At 40.1% G+C, this 22,955-nt stretch overlaps 1 long non-coding RNA gene across 1 annotated transcript; it reads right to left on the bottom strand.

Annotated features, from left to right (window-relative positions):
• Window positions 1-4,851: 4,851 nt before the first annotated feature.
• LOC311266582 lies at window positions 4,852-8,661 on the bottom strand. Its single transcript, XR_014623734.1, has 3 exons — window positions 8,242-8,661; window positions 5,691-5,860; window positions 4,852-5,189 (listed from the first exon to the last, which is right to left on the bottom strand). It is a non-coding gene; the product is annotated as an uncharacterized lncRNA (long non-coding RNA).
• Between the last annotated feature and the right edge of the window lie 14,294 nt (window positions 8,662-22,955).

Here is a 22,955-nt window from a genome sequence, read left to right as displayed (position 1 = left end):
CAGTCACTTTCTGCACTTGATTGTTATGATTTCTGCCTTTGTACTTTCATTTGTACTCATCATTGTGTCTTAATTAATCCTCTCTGGCTGACAGAAGGGAGTTAAACTGTCCATGATTTATCTACCTTGTAAAGCTCTATGGAAAAAAACTGAAACCATCTCAACTATATGTTCACATCTAATTATGGTATTTATATTGTCAAGTAACAGGATGTTTTAACTTTATCTACATCCCAATTCAAACAGAACTTGAAAAAGTGATTTTGAACACTGCAGCCCACACAAACAGCATTTTGAAAAAACAAAACAAAAAAAAACAAACACTTTGAATGCTACTTTTTATTGCCTTTTTGAATGTGTAACCACTGTGTATTTGAATGTGAACTGTGCATTTGTTATAAATGTCTGATTTTTCAATGACAATGAGAGCTTCAAGTAAAGGATTAAATAATAAAAAAAATAGTGAAACACAGTTCATGGGTTAGGGTTAGGGTTTGAAATCCAGTTTGATTATGTTATATGTGATATGATATGTTATATGTGACATACATTGACGTCAGAAACTATTCTTATACATTTTGTGACATACATTATACATCACCCTTCATACCAAACGTCTGTGTTGGTTCTGCCTCTATTTGCTATTTGCCATGCATTAAACAAAACAGATAAATGTTGCTGCTACAGAGGTACTTTGGTGAAACCGACCAATAAGAGCGGTCACTGTCAATGTAAAATGATGGAACAAGCAGTAATGGTTTGAGCCAATCACCATTCCTGAAGCCCAGAGGTCATTCTTTGTGTGTGCGTGTGTGTGGACACTGCACTTGCATTCATGTACACACAACAGCCTCAGGTGTGCAGCCTTATAAACACAGATAATACTCACATTTGCCCCCTTTAATCAGTGAGATTCAATGACTGTATTATTCTGTCCTCCTCACGGGGCTATTCATATGTATCACCATGTGTTTTGTTAGTGTGCCGTGTCCCCATTAATCATGAAGTGTTTCCATCCATCATTTTATTTGCAGGAGAGTGAAGCACTTGTACCAAAGGTAGCTGGGTGCAAAACTCTCAGGAAAATTACAGCCTGAATTCTGAATGGAGTCTGTTGGGCTTGTTTCCATCCTGACCGCATTAATCCAGCTGGACATGAGACTGTAAAGCATATGTTTTGTTTGGAAAATTACCCTGTGAAGGACAAGAGGACCAATTAGAGAAATGGCAGTAGTCTCACAGTCTCATAACAGCACGAGATTGTATGTGAGAATCCTTGTAATTATTCTCACATGTTTTTTTATATTGTTCATGTACAAACTGTGGACATTTTTTTAAAACCACTGAACGTTACATTATGATTGGTGATCAAGGTTTTTTAAAGAGCCTTTACTTCCATGGCCATTCACAAGCCTCTACTTATCAGTTTCACAAACATTTGTAACCGAGCAGAAGGTTTAACTTGGAAAGAAACAATTAGACATGCAAATATAAAATGTGATGACACTGACAAGCTTGAAAAGTCAGTAAAAGAAACATATTCACCTGCAGGCATCCTGCAACGGCTCACATGCTAAATTCAGCATAATGACATTTACTCATTCATGAATTCATCAATGACATACTCTGATCAAATTGCTCTGGGCTTCTCTTTTCACTAGTTTCAACAGTAAGTATGCACCTGAAAGAAACAGCTGGAGGATTCATATTTCAGAATAATCAGTCAATTACCAAAGGGAAGGAGGACGCGTTGAGGCCAGCAAATGTACACAGCAAAAGTGGAACTGATCAGAAAACAGGGAGGCCTTCTAAATATTACCAAATATACCCACAAGGGAATGCCCATCTCTAATAGTCCATCACGAGGCCTGACCTGGTTCTTTCTTAAATTAAATAAAGGGTCCATATTTGATGGCATGTTGGCAAATGTACGTTTCTGCAAAGCCACAGATAAGTGAGACCTTTACGTTTCTTTATGTTGCCTTTCTTCAGGTAACATTTTCTATTATATCTTGTCACAATGCTATACTTATGTTCTGATACATTTTAGGCACAAAAACCACTGGGTTAGGGTAAGAAAAACATGATGATTTGGCTCAAAATACCTGTTTTGTCGCAACAAACACGGCTGGAGATGTCCAGAGGTCTCCTTTAAATATCAAATGTTGAAACGCAGACTAGCTCTCTGGTCTCTGGCTTGGCTGCCTTGTTGCCTGTAACTCCACCACCATTCTGTTCCCCACCTGACGTAGATGTCAGGTAATGAAGATGTAATGTGAAAGTGATATGGCACATTTTGTAGATGTCATTATGTTACGTAGCCTATGGCTCGTACAAATGTGAACATATCTGTGGTTTGCAGAAAATTATAACATTTTGCCTTTGTGACCCGGCTTATATTTGAACATGGCACTGTTTCAGAAACTTTTTTTATTTCATCCTTAAGTTTGTATTTTATTGCAGTGTAAGTAGTTTTGAGTAAGATTCAGTTGTTTTCAATGCCTCAGCCTCAATGGGTTCCTCGCTGCTGCTCAGGGCAGATTAAAAAATCTCCCTGTAGAGTCTGAACACCAAAGACATTCTGACAAGATTCATCATCTGCTGTATGATCACATATTCTTTACTTCATTCACTGGTCTCTCCTGATTGAACTTCCTTCAGTGTTTTGCTGGGATATATTGGAGCAAGACGGTTTGGACAGGATTTTGACAGCCTCTCTTCATCCCCAACGTGAAAACTCATCTACAGTTTTCGTCACATTCTGGAGGTGTGGTCTCTAGCAAAATGATACTGAAATTGACACAAAAATCACCCTTTCCGTCAGGATTAATGTAGCTGATACTGGTCAGTTTAAAGAAATACCTTAACTGATTAACCTGTTCAGTCAGCCGGCTCACATTCGTCATAGCTAGCAAGAATGTCGTGCTTCACCTAGAGTTTTTCGTTGGAGGTGGAATGAATATTTGCCAATCATGCAACTGATATTAGTGTTAGCGATGACTCAAATGTGTAAATGGTTGGGCCACACATCCTCTGGCATCATAACCAACCAATAATGATTCAGGCAGTTGTATGTGTTGAGCACCATTCCAAGATCTAGTAGTCAAAGGTTCCTTAGAACGGTTTGAGGTTATTTAGTAAACTGGGAAAATGACGTGATTAAAATGATTAAGTTTGTCATTTCTAACGATTGTCACGCACTTTCCAGAACAGCATTTTCAAATGACTTTAAACTGTTTCTCTGTTTAAGAAACTCTTCTTGTGCAAACAAGACCGAGAGCCTTCAGCCATGCCAGCAGCTCTGTGACGCTGCACCTACGCACAGTGAGGCTTTGAACTAAATACTAATATCAGCTTGCTAACATGCTCACATGCTAAAATCCAGTGTGTTTACATTCACTTAATAGTGGGCTTACAGTCAGCTTTCCATAATAAGAGTAGGAGATTACAGAAACCTAATTCTTCTCCAGGAGTTCTACTATAGACTGCAGATATATAAAGCAGATATGTAAACACATAACCGGTTTTCTAATTAGCTTTTTACATGTGAATGACAAAGACAGAGCCAGGAAAAGGAAAAACAGAATATCAGAGTGGTTGCATGAAAAGACAGATCATTTCAAGGAGTGATGTGTCCCTGTTTTTAAAATGATCTTATCAAAAGTCTGACTCAGGGGTGAGTGAGATACCTGGTTACTGGAATTGTGTTCTCTGATTTCTCTGAGTAACCTGGTGAACCGTGCATGGTTACTATAGTAACTTAAGCATACTGAATGACAATGCTTACATGTTGACATTGAGCAAGTGTAATATTTACCATGGTAGTACAACTCCAATCTCAAAAAGGTTGAGATGCTGTGTAAAACGTAAACAAAAGCAGAACGCAGTCATTCAAACTGATCTGTGTTTCTGACAACGGTTTTATGAAGTGTTCCTGTGCCCATGTAGTAATATTCTTCATATAATCATGTGTTTCCAAATCATCATTGCTTGTGAACGCCTCTCGAGGATGCCCTTTTCATAATTAATCATGATACTGTCACCTGTTACCAGTGAACCTGTTTACCTGTGGAATGTTCTGAACTGGTGTTTTTGGAGCATTCCACAACTTTGCCATGGAAACTTGCTGCTGACATCAAATTCAAAATAAACATATCTTTACAAAAATCCATAAAGTGGATGAGGTAAAACATCAAATATATTTGTCTTTGTTGTGAATTGAGCATGTGTCAAAAAGGATTAGCACACTCATCTAGTATGTTGAGATATTTCATGGGACAAGTGAAAGTTTAACGTTCTACAGGCGCTTGACAAAAAAAGTCGGAGGATCAGAAAAGTCATTAGGATTCATCCTCTGGGCACCATGAATGTCTATACTTTACCAAGCATCATTGCAATGCTGCATTTCACTTGAACACAAAAAATGACCATACGTGTTTGTTCAAAATTTCATGGCAATCAATCCCATAGATGTTGAGCTATTTAATTCTGGACCAAAGTCGTGGATTGATCGATTGCCCTCCATAAAGCCGCGCTGCTAGTGTGGCTAAAAAAGTTTTAATCTCCTTTATCTTCAACAGTCATGCCCTGGGGGTTGAAACTTTTTACTGGGTTTTCTATATAGGAGACCTTTGTGCTTACAGAAAACACTAACTGAACCGGGCAATTACTTGCATGAAAGGAGCTTGTGTGTGAATACTTGTGCTTTCTAGGACTTCCAAGGAAGTAACCAGACTACTTTAGAGCTTTAGGATTGCTTCACTTCCGATTGGTTTGACATTTGAAAGTATGTACTTTGATCCTGAGACTCACCTCTGAGAATACAGCATAGCAGGCAATGACACTGAGAGAGAGAGAGAGAGAGAGAGAGAGAGAGAGAGGTGCTCAGGAGAATGAGAGGGAAAGGAGGGGAAAACAAAAGGAGGTAAAAAGAAAGAAGGAGAAGGAGAAGAAAGAAAGAAAGAAAGAAAGAGAGCAGGACAGATAATAGTGATGAAAGAGAAAAATGAAGTGAGAGGAGGGAGGGGGGAGAGATTAAGGAGGTGAGGGGTTACTCTGGAGGGCTTTGGTTACAAAGGTAGAGAATACAAGGTGTCAAGAAAAAAGAGGATGGAGAGGTCACTCCATCCAAAGAGCTGTGTTTCACTGTCATAGGGTGACAGGTGAGAGGGCCTGGGAGTTAAGAAGGGCTGTAACACAGATCAAGAACAACATGTCACTGAGGGTTTGTACTCTGAAAAAACAATGTAAGGTCAGTACCTCTGCTCAAAGAACCACTTCCTCAATGAGGAGGTGGAAAATGATCTCACAGTTTTTTAGCTTATGCTAAAAATGTGAAATCCATGAGTTCTTTCCTGCGCACTGATGTTTCCCAGGAAAGACATAATTATAATTATGTAATGATAAGTCATCAGATATGTTGGCTGTGTCACCCCTGATTTACTTGAGAACGGCCCAAAATAAGTGCTGACTGTCGTACAAGCAGACACAGACCTCCACTTCCACTGAACTCCATGCAGGCACCGTCATATTTGTGTGACTCATCAAGGTCATGGTACATTTCTGAAAACTCTGCCTATGGCCTGGTTAGGTTAAGGCACAAAGACTACTTGGTTCGGAAAACATCATGTTTTGGTTTAAAATACATGCTTTAGTCACCACAAATGCATCACGATGTGTCCTGAGGTCACCTAGTTTTGTTACCACAAACATGGCTGGAGATGTCCCGACTTCTTGTCAGAGATATACGTTTTCTTTGTCTCCACAAACACAGCTGGACATTTGTAGATGTTGAATTGCCATATGAACAGTGGTCTCTCACTTGGCAGCGGTCTCTCCCAGCTGTCACCATCACTTGCTCCTGTCGATATGAAAGTAAGGTCATAGACATATGATGTGCAATTGATATTACAAGCTCAGGTGTAATTTACAGTTTACATAGGAAGCTATGGTTGGCTTTGAAAAGCTTACAATAATAACATTAAACCTTTGACCCCAGCTGACTCAATATGTCTCAGTCTGAAGTATAACTGAGTCAACACAGAGACATAACTGCGCAACTGACTTCTTCCAGTAAGGCAGTAAGGTGAAAGTCATGCAAAACATCATATCTAATCTAATCATCATCATGTTTGGATGTTTTATTCAGTATTACAGTAATCCGGGTGATGGGTGTCTGTCTGTGCAACCATGGTTACAATGAAAACAGCTTGTCCAGGATGGCTTTCCATGGTCTAGATTCACTCAAGTGTACCACACAACTAATGGACTCTGTGGCAACATCACACTCCTAATTTAATCATCCAAAACATTATGGGAACCCTGCTGGCAACCTCTCAAATTATGTTCATTTCAAAAGATGAAATTTAGATGAAACAACAAGAATCCATAAAAATAAGTCTCTATCAAGCACGGTTTGCACTGTCAACATGTGTCTTGTATTCCTGCAACAGTGAGCCTCAGTGCTATCAATTCAGATGACGTTTAAAGTAGCTTAAGTCATTATAATCATATTACAGGTAAGACATGCAGTGACTATTCCATATGTCTGTCACTTAAAGGATTAAAAATGTGCAAAAACAGCCAAGGGTTCACGGGTTCATTTAATTAACAGGTTTGTCAGGTTATTGCATCTCATTTGAATTAGCTCGTCTGTGTAACAGAATGGAGGTCAGCCATTTTAATCCCAGTTCTGTGTTACTCTGCTGCTCCTCGACTCACCAATTTCATGCATGCAGGGTTTAGTCATGACATTCATAAATGCAACAAGTTCGCGCTGGTCGTCTGAGCAAGTATATGTAAATTTCACCACACTGCTCAACAATGAGTGGTCAAGCCAATAGATCCCATTAGAGGGGGGTGGAGTTTTGAAATGAAAATGGCTCTGACAACACAACATACTGTTACTATTTGTTTTATTTTTTAGACTTTTGTATTATGTACACGTTGATATGAAGAAGTATATCCTGGTTTAGAACACCTATCTGCCAAATCCCAACGTTTGCTCCAGCTTTAATTTGAAGAGCATGATAAAAAGGATATACTGTAAACATGTAATGAGTAAAGTTAATGAATAACTTTTTATTGGTTAATTTGTAATTATCTGCTCTGACCTCATACGGTTTCCTCATCACATTGCAGAAAATTGCATATGTTGAAGACTATTTAGAAAATGTCAGGTTCCTTTTTTATCTGAGCCCTTACATCCTCACCACTTTTCAACACAAAGCGACGCCCTTTACTACAGGTGACAGATGATACCTTGAATAGGAATGAGGAGTGTAAAAGACATAGTTGGACTATATGAGGCGTCCTCTGACCAATTGCTCCTGTCCTCGAGGCACACGAGGTGTCGAAAAGGGTAAAAGTCAAGGCTATCTGTCAGGCTTGGCTGAAACTGATGCCTCTGAGACTGCTCAGTGACTCAGGTGGTCACCCTGGTTAACAATTCACTACATTTTATGCTCTCTGAGAGCTACGGGGGGATCAATTGTGTTTTTCTTTCGACGTACACCTCTTCTTATTGGAGACACCATGGTAACACAGCACATGAGGAGGATTTTATCAAACAGGTACTCGTGTGGCAGAGCATGTGAAGCAATTACAAAGGATAATTCACTCAGTGTCAATATTAACATCGTTATTCTGTCTCTGAAACAGATCCAAAACTGATGATTGACATTAAGCAGATGAAAGAGCAAAGTGGTGCACTGCTGAAAGAGACACCTGGAGGATCCTCAGAGGGAACATCAGGATGCACAACCCTAACAAATAGTAAACAATCCCATCGGTCACACACTCACACACACACACACTTGCGCACACACACAAACGTTTTTTTCTCACACTCCTGAAAAGTAACTTTACCTGGTTATCCAGTACAAATATTATCTCTGTCTCATCTACACACACACACACACACACACACACACACACACACACACACACACACACACACACACACACACACACACACACACACACACACACACACACACACACACACACACACACACACACACACACACACACACACACACACACACACACACACACACAATATCTTTTGGCAATAATCCAAAATCAGCTCATCTCATCTTACAGGCTGTGACAAACTTACAAAACAACAGCAGTGAAAGGTAACAGGCGTGTGTGTATGTGTGCGTGTGTGTGTGTGTGTGTGTGTGTGTGTGTGTGTGTGTGTGTGTGTGTGTGTGTGTGTGTGTGTGTGTGTGAGATAACCTGTCTGCTGGGGGGTATATGGTTTCCAGTATGGAGGAGCTCCCGTAGGAAACCAGTGAATCCCATCTGTCTGGGGAAGGCCCGAGGCGTTAGACCAGAAAACAAGAGAAAAGTTCCAGTCACAACAGTTAGCTGTTGTGCCTCTGGGGAGGATTAACCAGCCTCGGGACGCATGCCGCATCTGTGGTATCAGATGTAACTAATGTGCAATTTTTGGTTGTCACATATACCTGTCTCTCTCTGTCTGCTTGTGATGTCTGCTTTTGATAAAACTCAACAGATAGTAAGCTGTAAATGAAAATGCCTACAGTGCCTGTTACGACCCCAGAGCTCCTATGAACCTTTTTATAAATACCTGTGCTTTAATTTCCTCTGTTTGATGCCTCTCTGTTGTGCTACGTGTGTGACTGGCTGCAGCAGGTGTGTTAATTGAGTGTGATTGTAGGTTGTCCAGGGAGCTGATTGGTCCAGCCACCAAGTCAGCAGTTTAAAGGCCAGCTCCTTCCAGTTCATGTGGGCTCTCCTCTCTGCACTGGCTGCCAGCATTTTAAGTTTCTGTATTTTTAAATAAAACCTTTAAAATACTTTGTTACTGGCAGCGTTTGGGAGGAATCGGGGAGTCTAATTTCCATGTTGCACCAGGGTTCCCCTTAGGCCCTGGTCGTAACACATGCTTGATCCTTTAATTCTTTCATTTTTTAAAACAGTATTAATTGAGTTTTGGCAGCGGCACAATGTGAAAACACAACGGGGTTAACACTGAACACTGAAGATGTATGAAGGCAGCCATGTAAGAAAACATGTGCCTACAGAAGACACAAAGCAACACTGGAGTTGTATTTCTGACCACTCAGCACATGTAAGTCAAATGTTCATTTTTTCCTTTTGGCTGAGGAGTCCTGAGGAGGAACAACAAAACTTTATCTGTCTGTTGGTCTGGTCTGGTCTACAGTGGGTTAACCAGAACTTTTTTCAGTTAAAAAAAGGTCAGTGAAAGCAGAGAGAGACAGAAACAAAACAGTGAAGTTGTGGGCAGTAAAACCAAAATAATGAGTTGAAAGGTGCAGAAAATGCTTAATAGAGCTGAGGTAAACTGAAATAATCCTAAAATAATTATTGGTAAGTTTGCCACTACGAGTGACACCTTTCATATCACACATAGTTATTGATCCAATGTTAATATAAAAGTACTGATCCATGGGTGCTTCCCTTTGGAGGTTTTCTGAGCGGGACCAACTGAGAGGGAACCTGGGAACACCTCAGGGCCCCCCAAGAGGAGCCGGTAGGCGCTGCTGGGGAAAAGGACCTCTGGAATATCTTGCTTAGTCTGCTGCCATTGGGACCTTGGGACCCCTGGTGTGTCTTCCCAGTTAGTTTGGTTAGTTTGGGCTGGTCAATTGAACCGTGGTGTGGGCCAAACAATGGGAACTTGTCATTTTTCTTGTTCTTAAGCATACACAGTATCAAACCATATTATCTTCTCAGGTCATTTTAAAAGTACAATTTGAATTAATATCTTAACTTTTCACCTGCATTTTTTTTTAGCCAGTAAGACTATCTGATCCAAAAATTGGCCAATGAAGGCCCTGAGTTAAGCATAAACAATCTGCGGCAGGCGCAGAACTGGAGAGGTGACTATGACCAGTGAGCAGAGCAGAGCAGGAGTTGGGAGTAAATCATACTTAAGATTTGAAGAAACAGAAACCCCCATAACCCCAGTCAAACTGCCCTGAATATCAGCAGGAATCTTGCGGCAATATTCCTCCACACAGTCTGTGTGAAAGTGGCGGAATGGGGGGACAGTTTCATTTCGTCTCTGATCCGCCAGTGGAGGTAGTAACAGAGGCGAGGCGGCATCTCTGTGAATGGAAAAACCGGCAGCACCGGACAGGGGTGTGTCGTTCTGATGGCATCAGGCGATGAAACAGATCCTTCATTCATCACATAACAGAGAAATGTCACACATCTTCAACCCACAAAGCAGTGTTACATGACCAGACAACAGTAATGTGGTAGCAGCTAGAGTCTTCAGCATCTTATATGAGGAAAAAAAATACTGCATCCATACGTGGAAAAGTGTTCCGTCTATCCTACCAACTCTTCGTCACATTTATGCCCGAAATAAAGCATCTGTTCCGGCAGAGAGCCAGGCAGCTCCCGCAGTTGAATGGCAGTGATTATGTAATGCAATTCAGAGCAAAAAACTTTAGCTCACCATGTCTTTGTCGCCTTCCACTATTGTGTTGTAACACTAACTGTCTCTTGAAACTTGTATAGAAAAAAAAAAATCACAGTGATGATCAGCCCTCCTGACCGAGACTTCACTGAACTTCCCCCAGAAAACAGGATCCCTTGCCATGAGTGAAAGCCAGGGGACAGGGTCTGCTGTTTACTGATGGTGGTTAGGTAATAATGTAATTTAGAGCAAAAAACCTACCTTTGTCACTTTCCAGGATGTTCGGTGGGTCAGAATCTCAATCACAACACATTAGTCAGCGGGTACATGTTTAGATTAACCGGTGGAAACTGAGGAAAGACGTTTAAATGACACACGGATGTTAACGTCATGATGTGAACCATTACGCCTCTCTTCGTTCCGCAACGCCGGCAAGATTTATGAAATGATACACTGGAGCGCTGCTTGGTTCAGTGGAAACAAACAAAGGCGGTGTAAAGGTGTGCCTTAGTTGCACCAATATTGCAGAGTCTGTGCCTGTTTTTTTCAGTTCATTAAGTCCAATAAAAAGTTGGGACAGCGATAATAAGCCCTGAGTCATTACTTTACAAGAACCCTACTTTTTGTCCTGTCTCCACCTGATAATCAATATTCTTAAAATGTGGTCAATTTGAGATCTAATAACGCTAATAATCAGTTATTTCTTTAGAAGCTTTTTGTGAAATTCACATCAGAAACTTTAAAGTGCTACATAAACAAATGTTTATAAATGCTGTGGAGATGATTGATTTCCCCATGTGATGATGTGCTAATGATGCAGGATGACAATCACTAAAACTATCAAGTCAACAAGTTACCTGTCAGTCTCATGACCTCATTTTTATTCCTCTTGATTCATTTGTAAATAGCTGACGTGAATAGGAACCAGACCAGAGCTAAAATGCAACAATGCATTATATTTTTCCCAAAGAAACCACATTACAGGTGTGAAAACACCCTAATAAAGTGTCTGTTTCAAGGCTCTGCATCCCTGAACATGTTGTTACAAATGAGTTACTTTGTGGCCAAATGACTGATTTATACTGTATATCAGCGTGCATGTTTAGGTACTGCATTAATACATGGCATTATAATACTTTGTCATACACTCACTGCTGTTTCTGACATGCTGCAATTGGCAAGAACTTAAACATTTAAAAATTCTCAAAGCCCAGATTAATGTTAAATAAAATTTTTTTTACATTGCATGGCAACCTTGTTATGGTTACCAGCATTTGTTTATTTTGAACAGGTGACAACTGATCTAGCATAACCGTGATGAGATTGCTTATGGATCCTTATGGCTTATGGACGCCCATCCCAGTTACTCACTTCTACAGTTAAGCCTAGTCATTTCTTTTGTCTACGTACGTGGCGTGTTCACGATAGAGCCCATCCCAGCATGCATTGAGTGACGGCAGGGAAACACGCTGGACACGTCACCAGTCACAAGCTACCTTGCCAACAAATGCTGTAACACTCACCTTTATGCCTGCAGGTGTTTTGTACTTGCTGGACGTTTCCTCTGAGGCAACATTACAATGAGTCACACTGTCTTAACTGTAAAGCACTGTGTATCTAAATCAACAATCAACTGTTTCCAAGACACAGGCCATGGGTTTACATTCAGGATCAGGACTTTATTTTCATTTTCACATCATTTATAAAATTCCCCTTAGCACAGCCTTTACAAAACACAAAAACAAAACTGAAACCAGGACCTGGAATATTTATATGTTATGATATGATATCCACTCATGTCTGACTGTGTGTTCCTGAGCCCATGTAGTACTATCCCTTATGCAATCAAGTGTTTCACAAAGTGTTGAGCCACGTCCCATCCTTGAAGTTCTTGATGTCCCATCGAGGTGCAAATAAGTAGACGTTTTTAAAAAACTCTGTAACAACAGCAGTAATGATCAGACCAGCGCTATCTTTCTTTAAATAAATAAATACTGCGCAAAACACTTTATATAATTCAATTCAATTTATTTAGGATAACCCCTTGAGATGCAGCATCTCGTTTTCGAGGGGGTCCCAACACAAATACAAAGATTACACAAAGTATACATTACAATAAGACACAACAGACACAAAAACACACTGCTCTACCACTTCCACAGCCCCCACGCCCCACGCCCCACCCACCCAATCACACACACACCCACTTAAACACGTACATACATACACATATACATATATATATGTACACATATACATGCAGGTGTAACCACATTGCAATAGAGTGCAACATCAGGAAACAAAGTACCACAGAAAGTTATGGGGATACACTTTATCTGTCTTACACAGTGTGTAGCAGCATATCACCAGAGTACCTTTAGTTGTTATTCTTACATATTGCACTTTTAAAGAATATCTGTTTTGCCAGACACATGAGAAACAGACAACTAAGAAAATATGGCTGAAACACTTCCTGCATAGATAAGCTGTTGGGCAAACTGGGTGGCAATCTGATATCAGCAAAGCTTAGTCTAAATCCATCCAAGAGGAAATCAAGGTGGATTGAAATATAGCTTGATGTTGAAAATGTGTGTATCTGACACTCCAAGATGGGACATAAGTGGAGTTATATCAGTATGCAGTCTGTGGAAGTAGCCTTTAAAGGTTTGAGGGTAAAGGGGTAGCCCTGATTTACCCCCTGTAGCCCAGGGAAACCAAAATGAATTGCAAAAACATTTGTGAGCTGGCTAACAAGTGAATAAGTGTAACTGAAAGTAGTACACGTCCCACCTTTACAAGTGTAAGTGTAAATGGGGCCTAAGACTTGATAAAGACTAGATTGATTTATACTTGATTAGACTGCTGCCTAAGACAATGGGACATGAATGCATCATGAGCTGTCAGCCCATTTGACGCTGTAGTAACCCCTCTAGGGGAGGCAACCGCCATTCCAACGTAACTCCATTCTGACAGGCCCTAATTGTCGGAATGGCAACACTTAAACCTTTAATGAAACATCCCATCATTCCGACATTTTTTGCCTCCTAAGGTCGGAATGGTGGTATTTATTTCTTTTTTAAATGTCTTGCCATTCCGACACATCTTTTAAAAGGGTCAGGGTTAGGGTTAGGGTTATGGGTTGCGGATTATGGTGAAACTTTGTCGGAATGCCGGGACGTTCGCTTGTTGGAAAAGTGGTATGTCGGAATGGTGACGTCGGAATGGCCGTATGTCGGACTTTTGGGATGTCGGAATTTTGGGATGTCGGAATGCCAGCATGTAAACCCCCTCTAGTGTCATTTCTTGAAGTGCTGCCATAGTGCGGTAGTATAAATAGTGACCAAGTCTGAGTCAGGAGGTGGATAGGATGCTTTGGGTGGGTTACTGATAAGACTTTCCCTCCAGAGACCAGAGTTGAGTCAAAAGTGATTTGTTTTACATTTATGTAACGCAAGTAAGTGAACATTTGCAAATGACGTCATGTGTTAGTTATTTTAACATGAAGAATGATTTTTTCCTAAGCTAACCAAGTAGTTTCGTTTGCATATATCCAACAAAACAGCGACTGTTATTAACATTCAAAGCATTTATTTCGAAAGTGTAACCAGACGTTTTACATTATGTATTGTTGTGAAATTAACTGTGGAGACTTTATTTTGAAAGTTTAACTGGATGTTGCATATCATGTATTAGTGCTAAGGTAGAGGAGTACGCAGAGAGTTATAGTTTGAGGCTTAAGGTCACTGACCAAGCTGCCGGATTTGATGAGTTGGGAGTGAGAACAGGTTGGTAAAGTAAAGTCAAAGCAACAGCGATTGTTTTCCTCAGTTACATGATGCATAACACATCATTCCAGTAAAGAGTCTCTACTGGAATGTTTGTCAGTGATTCAGTTTCACAAACATAAGGGCAGATTTCACAGACAGAGGCGTTCAAACACCCGATCAGTTATGCCCCAACAGCACTTGGCTCAGTCCAGATCCAGTAACAGCTTCATAACAGCTTCATAATGTTCAAGTAGAATTGTTGTGGTAACAGCCTGGCAAGAAAAGTCATGTTCTTCTCATTTTCTTTTTCTTTTTTGAACCTCCCCGTGCTGTTGATTTCCTATTGCCGGAATGACTCAACATTCACGGATGAGATAGGAGAGATAGTAGGATGCTGGAAACTGCTGTTGTTTACACGAAGTTTAAATAAATATAGCTCTTTTGAAAGAGGAGCATGTTTTAGCAGTGACTATGACAGAGAGAGGGAGGGCTGGTTGGACAATACTGTCCTGTCAAACATGCCAATTCTCAGCATGCCAAGGTGACTCACTTTTAATGATGGTGCTATTTCTCATTTGTCTGTCGTCCGTTTTTCTCTGACAATCAGCGGCACCACCTAAGAGTTTGGAACAGCTGAGTGATTGTATTGGCCTGGGCTGTTATAATTACATAAGTGAAAACAGAAAGTTGTGCTTAAACTGACTTATGTGTTACACCTTATTATATCACTTGGTACAGTCACCCATCCTACATGAGCCACCACTGTGTGTGTGTGTGTGTGTGTGTGTGTGTGTGTGTGTGCCAGCCTGCAGTGCCACTGTGTAGTGTTATGTTGTAAGCGTAGTATGTTTACCCAATGGTTGTGAACACTGTCATCTGCCCGGTAGTCAGTAATGGTGTAATTGACTGTTGTTTATTCTCTTCATGTGGTAGCAGCGAGCAACGCTATCGGCAAACCACAGGCGCCATTTCAGGATCCAACAAATAGCACGAAAGAAGACAAACTGAAAAAAGCCACAACAAGTGCCAAGCTGCTCTCTGACCAAATGCGTGGTCTGTTAATGGAGCAATTGTGAGATACTGCACATGAGATCATGGCCAGAGTCATCTTACATGAAAAACTGCTAACATTCTTTGATTTAAGCCTCCTGGGTGTGAGAATGAATGTGTTTTTCTCAATTTTGTATGATTGTAAATAGAACATATTTGAGTTTCTTAATGTCAATCTGACAAATTAAAGCTACACTCCAGTCAGGGTTTCTTTTTCAAAAACGGGGGTCTGGTTACTAGTTGGAAATAACCCATTACCAGGGCAATCAGATCAACTTCATTAGCATTGATAGCAATAGCATGGATATTAGCATGGATAGCAATAGCGTGGATATTTGCATTGATAGCAATAGCATGGACATTAGCATGAATAGCAATGGAAAGCAATTTCATGGGCATTAACATGGACTGCAATAGCATGAATATTAGCATGGATAGCAATTGCATGCTCATTAACACGCATTGCAATAGCATAGACGTCAACATGGTTAGCAATAATATGGATATGAACATGGATAGCAATAGCATAGATATTAACATGGATAGCAATAACATGGATATTAGAATAGATAACAATGTATGAATATTTCCATGGATAGCAGTAGCACGGTTATTAACATGGAATGCAGTAGCATGGATGTTAACATGGATAGCAATAATATGGATATTAGCTTGGATTGCAATGCATGAATATTAACATGGATAGCAATAGCATGGATATAAGCATTAACAGCAGTAGTGGTCTTCTTGGGTACTGAGGAACCGCAGAGTTCAGTCATGGGCATCTTCACTCCCATTGCTCCAATGGCCAAGATCTGTCTGCTTTGAGCACAACCAAAATTTTTCTCTGCCGCTAATGATCACTATACACACACACATTGCCCTCTTCTTACAGGAGCCATATGACTCTTTTAAGCCATGCACTTGAGCAAATGGCTCACATTTTGGAGACACTGCCGGTGCTTCTACGGGTTTTCATGACTCAGATTCTACATAGTCATATGTCATTCTTCCATTTAAAGGATAACTACCGTTTTTTACAACCTGGACCTTATTTCTAGCAAACTATATGGTCATTTACTCACCCAGATAACTTTGGTGTCATTTTAGATCCAGTGTAGCGCCGATATATCCATATAATGCGAGTAACGGGGCATCAACACACAGCCTCTATAACGCATTATCTACCACGAAACTAGTTCATTTCACTAATATTTTGTCATGATACGCTAGTGCTATTCCCCTCTGAGTCCGGGCTCGTCCGTTATCAACATCCGGGGTCAAACTAGCAGTAGCAGCTATAGGTAAACAAGCCGGGCTGTCGCGGGTGCGCGCAGCTCAGAGACGACATCTTCCAGGTCAGAGGTAGTAGATCAACCTACAGACCCCGGATGTTGACAACAGAGGGGAATAGCACTAGCATATCGTAACAAAATATTGGTGAAATGAACTAGTTTCGTGGTAGATAATGCGTTATATAGAGGCTGTGTGTCGATGCCCCGTTACTCGCATTATATGGATATATCGGCGCTACACTGGATCTAATTTCGTCCGAACGACGCCGAATGACACCAAAGTTATCTGGGTGAGTAAATGACCATATAGTTTGCTGGAAATAAGGTCCAGGTTGTTAAAAAACGGTAGTCATCCTTTAAGCAACAGCTTAAATTCATTATGTTTACGCACAAAATTCAGCTATTTGTCAAAAAATATTTGGTATATTTGGGTTTTTGCTAGTCGATAAAAACATAGGCAACACTTTATAATGACCATAATTTATAAATGGTAAATTTAGTTAAGAGTTACTTCACTGTTAACAAACAATAAAATGCTTTATTAACTTTTCATTAAACACTTGTAAAGATATAAATGTCAGTTGCCACTTCACAATCAACAATAGCTCAATGAATGATTTATAAAACATTTCATTGTTTGTTAAACGACTACTAACTAAAGGGGGGCCACCTGCCCTCCACCCCACTTCATTCACTGCTTAAAGGAATAGTTCACTCTAGAAGGAAATTCAGTCATTATCGACTCACCCTCATGCTGATGAGAAGTCCGGTGTAGTTTCTTACATCCTGCTGTGAGCCACCGAGCGACACACAAACACAAGAGGGATCTGCCTGCACTAGTGATTTGAAACTTTGAAACTCACAGCAGCATGTAAATACCGGTGTGTATCTATCGCGAGTCTCGTTGATCTTGTCTGGCGCAGCTTCCGTAGTGCAAACGCTGTGAGGGAGACTCGCGTGAACGCAGTAGCGTGCCTCCAGGCTAATATGGCATAGTGACTATTTAGGCCTGAAAAATGTACTAAATGACGTCATTTCAAGTAAACTCTGGATGTCGCCGGAGTGTACCCCCGCTGGTCTCCAGCTGTGCTTTGAGGAATAAGAAACTACACCGGACTTCTCATCAGCATGAGGGTGAGTCAATAATGACTGAATTTCATTCTAGGGTGAACTATTCCTTTAACTCACTTTCTGCGTTTGTGCGTGAGTGTCACAGCTTATTCTGTTGATATTTTGATGGATAGTCTTATGTTGGCTTTAGTTACTGCTGCAAGCTAATTTTGTTGACACAGTAGGTGATGTGTTTGTACTCTGGCAAGCAAAGTGTCATAGTCGGAATACTACATTGTCAAAACACTGATTCACAACAAACCACAGGAGATATTAAAGGATTTCAGCCATATCTCATAACTCTGTTTCATCCAGGACAAAACATTGTGAACACAAAACAATGCAGCATCATGAACCACAAACATGCCCAACTGTTGATCTAATTGTAGTAACTCCCTGCTTACACAAAACAATTAGGCTTGTCAAAGCAGATGCCATATTACGTAGTCACTCTCAATTGCCAGCGCATTGACAGGTACATTTTCAAAGTATGTCATCTAATGGGGCATAAATTCTTGGCAACAACAAACACCTGGCAAAGAACAACTCAAACAAAACACCTGACTGTGAGAATCTCACGGGAAATTGTGCACAGCCTGTTTGAAAATGTCCTTATCAAATGATACTTTATTTAAAGATGAAGAAGTTAATCAATAGTTCGATGATTAAAAATGGCACCACTGACGCCTTTAAGTAACCCTTTCGTGTATGAATTATTAAATCACAAAGTAATTTTCTAATGTTTGTTTTTTACTCTAAAACGAGTGAAAATTCCTACAGATTTTTTACATATATTTCTTAAATGTTTTAATCTTTAATTATGGAATAACTTCTGTGTAACTGTTAAATAATGTAATTCTCAGTAAACCAGACAGGTAAAAACTGTATTTTTTGAGGTACATAAGTTGTTGGAAATGCTTTGATTCAGACATTGGAATTGAAGAAGAAAAATGTTTGTAATTTCTGTGACTGAAAGTACATCTGTCTACTCCAGTGGACATTATGCACCAAAGACTATATTCTACCTATTCAGTCTATAATTATATAACATTTGATGACTATTTGATATTGCTGTTTAATTGAACCATTCAAGTATAATTGATATCATTTTGATTTTTTTTAATGATGCCATGTCTTAAAACAACACAGAGACACATAGATAATAATCACGTGGGATTATGGACATGGCTTTGGGAGTCCGCCACTTGGTATTTGAGACATGGTTCTCCAGCTTAAATACTTGAAAATGGCTTCCAAATGTCTGTCCACTGTAGTGGACACCATGCCTGAAAGGGTAAAGATAAAAAGGCGTGAATATATCTACTGTACTGTACTGTACAGTGTATGCTTTTGCATAGATTCTTTGGATGTTATGATGCTTGATTTTTTTCCCTCTTTATTTAAATTTGAGGCATTTGTGGACCAAAGGTTAGAAAAGTGAACTGATGACCAGAGGGTTGCCAGTTTGATCCGCAGACCAAATATACAGCACATGTCAGTCAGGCATGCATTCAAGCACAGTACTGAGTGTGGGTCACCTTTGTTTTGGCAGCGCTACAGCTTCTTAAAAACGCTTTGTGCCTCTAATCATATTAATAATATCTTCTTTTTTAAACATTTTTGTATAATTATTCATTTTGTTGCACTTGTTTCCATATTGAACTGAATGAGTGTTCAAACTTGCCCTTTTTGATGTTTCCAAACACTTTCAACTGCTTCATACGCTTTCATACTTTCACCTACTGTACAAACCTCTTAAATGTTATGCTTTATTCAGACCCCTTTATTTTAACATTGGTGTGTCAGCAGGTTTTCCTCCAGCTAATGAAATTAAGGGTACAAATAAGTAACTAATAACTGAGCACATAAAATTAATTGGCTCACATGAAGTTACTCATCACCACAACCACAAATCTGATTAGTCTGAACTATTAACCCAGCTTGTACTGGTATGCGTGTTATTCTTGAGTCATACCAACAAAAACAATCCCCAATGACCATCTATGAACACTAAATGAAGTCAAAGTAAATTACTGTAAGCATGAAAAAAAATCAGAGAAGATGAAAAGATAGCGTCCACATTTTCCTTATTGTGTGTATTCTAAATGATCATTATCACTATATTTCCAACTGTCTGGGGAAAAGCAATGACATGTTTAGGCTACTTGTCAAATGTAGGGGGCAGCAGCAAGCGCTAGTTGTGGCAAGCAAACTCATAACTCTTCTGCTTCTTATGAAAAGCAAAAAATCAGAGAAATATCAACTTCACAAAGTAAGAGTTGGATAAAAAAGAGCCAAAAGAAACTGAAATGGCACTGGACATATAAATGAAACCAAAACTTCAGTAACAAAATGGGCAATTCAATGCAGAGAAACATTTTTACAAGTGGTAGGTAGACTGAAACTCAAGTTGACTAATCTGTGGTGGACAGTGACGACAGAGAAGGGGACTAGGTGAGATAGCGCCTTCACTCTAACGGAAATGCAAGAGGCCGGAGTCTGATAAGAGCTGTGAAGACCTGCCCAGCCCTCTACATGTACTACATGGAGGAGGCGATAACACTGATGAACACACAGGATCCTCAGAATACATGACAGTGTTAGGTTTAGGGTTGTTGCTTCCTCACAGCGCAAATAAAGCATTTTTAAATTTTTTATGATAACGTTTAGTCCAACATGTTTTCACTCCCAACTCATCAAATACAGCATTTTGGTCTGTTGCCTTAAGCTTCAAACTATCTACCTACCCAGTCATGTCAGCTTTGCATGCTCCGCCATCAATTAGCAAAGATAAGTTATATGCAACATCTGGTTCGACTTTCAAAGTAAAGCTAGCTGACAAACAGTTGACTTATTATGACTTTTGGACTGTTGTTAACGTCAGACAGTCGTTGTTTGGTTAGATTTTAGCACAGAAGCTACTTGGTTAGGTTTAGGAGAAGATCATACTTTGGGTTAAATACGTTCAGCCTGGTACCTGATGCAATGCAAGTTACATAACTGATGTAAGTATGTCACTTACGTAATCATCACTTACTTGATGTAACTTACGTGAACTAAGTAGACTTAGACTTAATTTATGTAACATAACTTAAAAATAAATACATTTTGACTCTTGTTCACACACGGGACTCAAACCCCAGTCTCCCAGGGGAAACTCCTGTGAAACAACCCCAATCACCACCCCACTTAGGTTCTTCATGCTCTTCATACTACTGCACTAGAGGGGTGCTTCCTGAAGTTGCTAGAAGGGTATCTACAGCATCTTACTAAGAAGCATAGGTCCACTGACCTGATGTATTGGCTGAGACCACTGAATGAATTTACATAAATCATTCGTTTGACATGTTCAAATCTCCAAGTGAAAATGTGCAATGGTAAGACTGGGAAACTGTGTGGGGGCGTGTGTGTGTGTGTGTGTTCCTGTGAGGATTCTGTGCGTGGGCAGCCATGTGATAGCGCTTCACATATTACCTCTTCTCTTCAAGTTTGCTTTTGGTGTTCTGCTTGTTGAAACAGACTATTAAAGGCTGGAGACAGACTTGGTCAAACAACAGTTATCTCAAGTGGACCCCATTAGCCCTCTAAATGTGACAGCAGAGCGGGCTGAGTATTTAGCGCAGTCAGTGAGCACATATGATGACAAATTAGGGGTGAGAAAACTTGTCAACCCGATTTGAAAAGCCCAAAGATGAATGTGTGTCAGCTAAGCCCTGCGCAAAAACAACTAGAGACCACCTCAGGGTTTTCAGAGAGGTTTGCACAGCAGAGAGGAATTAGCCTGTCAGTGATAGACTCTGAGGGAAATTACATCATTAGCTAAAAAATATTGACAAATTAAGACTAAAATGGTAGCTTTTCTGAGAAAGACAAACACACTGATATATAGACTCAGATACCATCAAGATGAGTCCACAAAGTAAATCTCCCTTTCATGTTCAGTGGAGCAGCTCCAAGGTTTTCTCTTGATGACAGTGCTGATAAAAGTCTTAGCTGTCTACCTCTTACATAGAGAGAGCAGGCATGCCTCTAGAGATTCCACTCAGTAGTACTGTCTGCAAAATCATCCTTCCCACAAATACAGTGCAGATTTGGAGGAAACACTGAACCTTCATGGTTAATATTGCATAAAGTGATAGATTCAGTAGAAGATCAAGCTGCGCTGACCTCTCTAAAGGCGTCAGTATGCTTCAAATAAATTTAGATGCCTCACACAGTTACTTCAGTCACTTTTCATGCATACACTTGAGGTCAACACCATAAATGCCTTTGAGGATGATTCTCCAAAAGTGCCCATTTCTACATTTCATTGCGTCAATGAGGTGGAGGGGATGTGGGTGGCGTTAAAGCTCGGTGAGACAGTTGCCAAGCCTGAGACCGCTTTTCGAGACAGCGTTTCAACAATTGTTAGCGGAAAAACCTTTGACAAGACATCGGGTCAAAGTCCTGCTGAGTGTGTGGCAACAGAACCAAGTGAGCCAAAACACGATTGTTTTCTGACCCTGACCAAGTGGTTTTTGTGCCTAAACCTAACTAGACAACCACAGCGTTGACACAACATAAAACTGAAAATTGAACAGAAGCAAATGGGATAATGCAAAGTAAGTTTGCCTGATGTGTTCAACATATTATATAACTAGTTTGTTTGAAGCATGCTGAGGCCTTCAGCCAATAGCTGGTCCTCTTCTATCTATGGCCACCAGCTCCTTCTGATAATATTTAAAATGAGTGTTTTATCATTTGAACATTTCCCTTTCAAAGAAAACACCCTGTTGGAACGCTGGATACTGTAGATAACAATATATGAAGCACATATTTTAATTAAAGAACTCATCAACCTCACCATTTTGCCCCAGAGAAAAAAAAAAGCACTTGCCAAGAAGTAATGATAATTATCATGGTTTGGAATAAGGTGTGTGTGTATGTGCCATAGAGAAAATATGAGTGTTCGTTTTGTTAACATTTGTTTACACTGAGTTGTTGTCCCTGAACGCATGTTTCTGCGTTTACTGTATGATGTGTAGATATCCTTGGTTTAAGTATGTGCATGCATGTGTTTGTCATTGCACGTGTGTGTGATTGCATATGTGTGTGTGTTTGCATGTGTGTGTGATTGCACGTGTGTGATCGCATGCATCTAGCTGGATCGTTGCTTGTGAGAAGCTAACACTGGCTGCATCTGAAGGAAGCCCTGCGGCTGTTCAAGGCCTAAATCTCATAATGGCTTCAATAACCGCCCCACATCTTCGTGACAGCTTTTTCAAAGGCCTGGCAGGTTCTTAATGTACTGTACACCACAACTCACTCTGACAGCAC

The sequence above is a fragment of the Pagrus pagrus genome (genome assembly GCF_965226575.1).
Source record: "Pagrus pagrus genome assembly, chromosome: 12".
In the NCBI taxonomy this organism is placed as follows: Eukaryota; Metazoa; Chordata; class Actinopteri; order Spariformes; family Sparidae; genus Pagrus; species Pagrus pagrus.
Note: the sequence above shows the minus strand (reverse complement) of the source record. Positions and strands in the feature narration are given on the sequence as shown.